A 6,444-nucleotide genomic window follows, 5' to 3' on the forward strand; every position below is an offset into this window, starting at 1 on the left:
AATGCATCTTGGTCCCATGTCTGCTCGATTTCACATTGAAGACATTGGTAAAATTCATCAATTTCTGCATTACTGGCTTCAGTGGTTGGTGCTTACATATGAATCATAGTTGTCTTGACCGGTATTTTCAATGGCCTCAGATGCATGTAAAGTGGGACACTGAAGAAGAAAGGCGGAAGAAGAATCCATACATGTGAACTGTGGTGCTGGGGAATGTTGAAGGTATGGAGTGCCCAACAAACCATGCAAATCTGTCTTGGAAGAAGTGCGGCTAGAACACTCCTTATAGACAAAGACAGTGAGATTTTGTCTCACCTACTCTAGACATGCTGGGAGAGAGGGCCAGCAAAACAGAGAAGGCCCTCAGCAAGGTGGACTGAGGCAGTGGCTGTGAACACAGGCTCAAGTACGAGAACACTGTGAGGCTGGCAGCAGACGGGCGGTGCTTCCTTCTGATTTACGTGGAGTCCCTATGGGTCGGCACCGACCCCACGGCACCCAACAACGTTGTTCCATCCATAGATTACTTCGAGACACACGTTCAGGTTAGAGGTTAAACATTTCCTCAGGGCAATCTTTGTGTTGATTTTTTTTTCAGGGGAGGGGCCCTGGTGGGAGTGTGGTAGTCATTCGTCCCCGGGGGCTTCAGAATGCTGGATTTCACGAGAATCTGAAATTCTGTGAAATCCCCTCTCTCTGACTACGATTTGGCTGCAGAACTTGGTCAGAAACTCAGAGCAGCAGAGGAAGAAGAGGTCAGAGGTCAGAGAGGAAGGAGGAGGCCAGAGAAGGAAGTTGAAGGCAGTAGGCCCTCTGTGAACTGCTGTCCCCTTTGTCATGAGAGCAGAAGTGGACGGTGCCTGCTACCTGGTTAACTTTTAAGACACTGATATCAATACGGAAATCAAAGCATTTGGCAACATCTCACACTGTTTCGTGAAACAGCTTAAAACTCTGACAAAACAATTGAGAAGTCTCAACTCAGGCTTACTATGACAAAGCATTAAGCAAACTTTCAAGAAGCCTGATAGATAAAATCTGACAGATCAAAGGAAGCACCGGGGACCAGATTTGGGAATGTTTTAGAGGCCTATCTAGAAAGTCATTTGGGAAATAAGCTTTTGGGGGTTATTTGGATATTTCTGTTCTGCACAACAGTTAATGTTTAATCACAGCCAAGAAGAAAACACCCCAACACTCTGTTTACTAGACAAGCAGATAATTCATTTTAATCCCTAAATCACATTTCCCCCTGAAGAGAACATGCAGTGTCCGGCTTTCCCCTCAAAGGACCGTAGCTCTGCTCACAGGAAAAACAGCACAATGAACTTCCTTCATGCCCAACACAGGCCCCTCTGCTCAGAAGTTCACTGCTTCAAGGAGGCATGGGCGGGGCTCACATTGTGGTTTGCAGGGAGACTCCATGGGATAAAGTCTTCCTGGCTCACAGCTCCCACCAAAATCCAAATGCTGATGTGCAAATCAGCCTGCGGGAAATGCGTGGGGCATCCACTGCTCAAACTTAAACTCACTGCCTCTTCTGACTCTCAGCCACCCTCTTGGCCTGGGGGGGACTGCCCCGGGGGCTTCCGGGCCTGTGACTCTTTTTGGAAGAAGACAGCCCCGTCTGTCTCCCGAGGAGCGGCTGGTGGGTCCCAACTGCTGACCTTGTAGCTAGCCGCTTAACCCATGTGCTGCAGACAGATACCGGACTTACTCGGACAGCCTTCCTGGTGGGGTTTAGCCCTCCTGGTGGGGTTCAGTCCTGGGGGCTGCCCCCTGCTCCTGTCCTGTTTGAAGTCAATGGAACAGTCTGCCTGGAGTTCAGCTGGCTCCCACCCCCACCCCCTTCCAGGATACATTCCACCTTGTGCTTTCTTCTAGATGTTTCCAGCCAAGAGACCAAAGGTCAGCTTCCTACAACACCAAGACCAGGGAGGGGAACACTGCTCCCTGTCTGCTTGTGGGTGGTGGTGGTGATGGTGGGGTGGGGGTCGGGGGGCGTGGATGTTGTAAAGTTAGACACAGAGCTCCCTCTCAGGACAGTCTCCTATTGCCACCTTCCATCTGCGGACACACTCCAGCCTGCTGGTCTGAGCTTGTCCTCGTTGGCTGGAGGGGCCCATTTTAGGGAGTGTGGCAACAGGTGTGGTCAATCAGTGTCCCCTGTGCCTCAGCCACCCCTTTCCTTCCTTCCCCCTTTGTCTCTCTCTTCCTGGCACCCCAGGAAGGGCCGGCAGGTGCTGGCGTGGCTCCTCTGGGGCTTGGAGGCAGAGGGATGGTTCTCGCTGTGTCTCTGCCACAGTCCTTTCAGCGTCCTTGTGATAGGAAACATCTCTCCTTGGGAAACCCCTGCTTTTCACCACATGCCCGATGGGACTCCGAGGTCAAGGCCAGTGGCCACGGAAAACGTGGAGTGGCACCATCCATCTGATCACGATGCTCTTCCTGTTGCCAGGCGCCTGCAGTCTGGGAGCCCACAGCCCCATCGTGCACAGCAGGAGGGAGCCCGCCGCCCTGTGCTGTGCTCACAGTCTTTGTCCTTGTTTGAGCCCCTGGGTGCAGCCACTGTGCTGACCATCTCCTGGAGGGTCTTCTTTTGTTCCGACCTGAATACCCTCTCCGGGGAGAATGTGGGCTCCTCACCATCGTCCCTTCCAAGGAGCAGCCCACGTCGGCCAGTCGCCTCTCCAGGTAATGTGTGTCCTAGGGTTTCCGCTCTGATCGGGCAGTGACTCGGCGGCACAGGGTTCACGTGCACAGAAAGGGAGCCTTGATGCTGCAGTGACAAAGCGCTCGGTAAACAGGGGCGGGGCAGCAGCCTTGCCCACCCTGCCGGCAGCAGCGCTGTGAGTCGGTAGGCACTGGACAGACATGGGTTGGGATTTGTTCTCGGAGGACAGCAGATGGGGCTCCTGCGGCGTTTCCTGCAGCTAGCCTCCCGTGTGCCTGAGGGGATGGGTTTTCTGCTGTCGGGTGGTCGAATCTCTTTAACAGATAACTGGGCAGCCGTGTCCTCAGGGGATCGTCTAGGGCCCATGTCCTGGGTCCTTCATTTCTGCAGATTTCCCCAAGTCATTACATTGTTTTCCGAATGCACGCTTCGTTTTTAAATCCGTCCCCTTCCTGCAGGCCCGGCACAGAGAAGACACCAACCCACAGACAAACCAGCAAACACTCACTGCCATCCATCAAACCGACACTGACTCACAGGACCCTGTAGGGCAGGGGAATGGCCCCTGGGAGATTATGAGGGAGGTAACTCTTTTCAGGAGTAGAAAGCTCCATCTTTCTCCCATAAAGCAGCTGGTGGTTGGTTTTGAACTCCTGACCTTGCAGTTAGAGACTCAACTTGTTAACCACCAAGTCCATCACCAGGGCTCCTGACTTATGTCCCAGGGGACACAGGTCAGCCCATCACAGTCCTCACACCAGAGTGATGAGTCCCCACCTGTCTCTCAGGGAGGGTGGGCTTATTCTTTTGTCTTTCACATAAAAAATTACATTTGGAAAATCTCTCAGGATGGGATGGGTGTCATTTGTTCTGGTCACTTTTTATTTGTTTTTATCGTTAACAGTTTTTTTATTGCCTATAAGTCACGTACCACATAATTTAAAATATATTAAAAAGCGCTGTGCAGTCACCGCCACAATCCGTTTTAGAGCCGCTTCTTCATTCTAGTACCCACTATTATTAGCTCCCCACCTCCTCTCAGCCTCCACAGCCGCAGCCCTAAGGTGCTACTAATCGAGTGACTGTCCCTGTGAATCCCCTACCCTGCAGTTTGTTTAAAGAAACCCCAACAACAAAATCGAACACAGGAGAGCCTCTATCCAAGAGAAACTCGGAGATAATAGAACACATTTCCTCAAAAATTAAAGAGCAAGGACACTGTGTTACATTTTAACCTAACTATTCCCACACAGGTTGTTCTACCGTGTTAAGGGGCCGTTACGAGCCAGAATCGACTGTGTGGCCATGAGAATGGAAATCTGCAGTAATCCACTTCCCGAGACAAGACTATTCACACGCCTGCTCAGTCGTCCACGGGAGTTCAGTGGAGACCTATTCTGCATGCCTGGACACTCTGCAAATGGGTTTTGGACTGTTCCTGCCATCCGTAGCCTTCTGCAAACCAGGTGCTCAGAAAACTCCCTCCTCTGTTCTTGGATTTTATTATTTACAGCCCTTGGGTCACATGGGCTAGTGTGCTCCTTCTGCGTGGACTGAGCTGTCACCTTACTTAGAAGGCTGCTTGTTTTAAGAAAAGCTTTTAAGACCATAGGTGCTGTTCTTTATGAGAGCTGGACCATCTGCTTTCTCCATGACACGGTGCTGCAGCACCCATAGCCTCAGTAGTCAGATTTTTTATATAATATTTGTTCCTAGATGAGCAATACATAGATCGCAGCCACTCTTAAAAATACAGAATTAAAACAGGATTTCATTACTGAAAACAGGATAACAGCTTTACTTAATAAATGGTTGTTGACGTTAACAGGACATGGTATCCACCCACATCATCAAAGACACAGGCGCTGGAAGACCGGCGACTTTCCCAGTGACTGTTGTTGCTGCATGGTGCCACTGGTGTGCTTCTCCAGGACATCTCTCCCGACAGGGTCAAAGAAGTGAGATGAGGTCTCACCCTCTGGCTTCTAAGGAACATTCTGGCCGTATTCCTCTCCACACAGATTTGTCCATTCTTCTTAATTTGAGGAGATAAATGTAAAACCAGGGACAGTTCAGAGCTGGCAGCACAGTCATTGCTTTGTACAGGAAACCCAGTGTCAACAGGATTATTGGTTAAAATATAATTAATGAGTGAGCAGCTGCTCCTGATGTGATCATCTCAAATCAATAAGATGACTCCTCATCCCAATTTTAGGCCCGTGAAAGATGATGCGTAAAACTCAAGTTCTCCGTTTTTGCTACATCTTAGAATTGCTGCTGGTCCTCCTGGCTGCACTCACAGGAATGTCGCCTGCACACGTGACCAGGCACGGACGCCGGTCATTAAAGTCACCGCAGCCTCCTCTCCCCCAGCCCTGGGGGACTTGCCTTCGATGTGAGGTGGCTGACCACAGAGTGTGTCTTGAAGCCAACAGAGGGCATCCGTTGAGGGGTAGTTTTGGGCATCACTGGGTGCTATGCCCCCTCCGAGGGCAGGGCAAGGGGGTCAGTGCAGAGGAAGAGCTATGCTCGTTGGGTTCCCTCTCCCAGGTCTTCTTCCCCATCTCTGATTTTATTTTTCCTCGGACTCCATCACCGGAACCTTCAGACTGGGATGCTGCTTCCCAAACTCCACCGCAACATGGCTGGCCCTTCCCTCCAAGCTCAAGCTGAGACCCCTTCAAAGTGCTGAAAAGCAAGAATGTCACTTTGAAGAGTAAGGTGCTCCTGACCCGAGACAAAGTGGGCTGCGGTCCGCATGGTCGGCAGTTTGAAACCGCTGGCAGCTCCTCAGAAGAAAGACCAGGCTTTCGACTCCCATCAGCAGTTTCAGTCTCAGAAACCCCCAGGGGGTTGAGATGAGTCAGCAATTTGAAACCACAAGCCACTGCCTGGGAGAGGGGCAGGGCTCGCTAGTCCAGGAGAGAGTTCCAGTCACTATTAGTGGACACTGACTCAATCAGCGTGTTTGGATTTTGGTTTATAGACATGTGAAAGCTGGGCACTGAATAAAGGCGCCCTGAGAAGAATCACCGTGCTTGAGGTGGTGCTGGTGAGGACCTGGAAGGTACCACGGGCGGTTTGGAGACTGGCCTCCCAGGTGCTGACCCACGGCTCTCTGTCACCCACCTGGACAGCCAACCCCTGTGCAGGGACACGTCTCAATTACGCCAGAAACGTAAAACGGGGTTGTCATCTTTACAGAGGCAGCCATCCCATCTGCTTAGCATAAGCTGACCAGACATCCCGCTTTTGGCGGGACAGTCCCTATTTTTAATAATTTTTCCCGCGTCCCGCGGTGTTTTTAAAAAGTCCCGATTTTTGGAAAGCATGCAAGACAAGCTAGGGGATACAGTTTCCGGGTGACATGTGGCTATTTCGCCAGGATATGAGTTTTATCAATGGTGTCCTGCTTTACCAATGTTAAAATCTCAGCGTCCCCGAAACCGAGCAGGGTCTCCAGATGGAGGACAGCTCCAGGAGGGAGCCCCAAAGCAGGACAGAGCTGCCCTGGCGGCGGCCAGCTAGACCCGCCTTGCAAAGTGGGCCTTCGGAGCCCGAACTGCTGCGGGCTGCTGGTGGTCAGGGCGCCGTTCTCTCTGGGCGCCCCCTCTCCCCACCCTGCGCACACCTCCGCTGGGGAAGGGCCCTGGGCTCGCAGGGGCTCCGGAAGGGCAAGGGGGGTGGATGGCCTTGGGCTCCGCTCAGGGCAGTTCTGCTCTGCGCAGGTTCCAGAGTTTGAAAACGCGATCTCCCCTCCCAGCCTCGGG

The sequence above is a fragment of the Echinops telfairi genome, unplaced genomic scaffold, assembly GCF_000313985.2.
Source record: "Echinops telfairi isolate 266 unplaced genomic scaffold, ASM31398v2 ScPeMD7_2565;HRSCAF=3150, whole genome shotgun sequence".
Classification (NCBI taxonomy): Eukaryota; Metazoa; Chordata; class Mammalia; order Afrosoricida; family Tenrecidae; genus Echinops; species Echinops telfairi.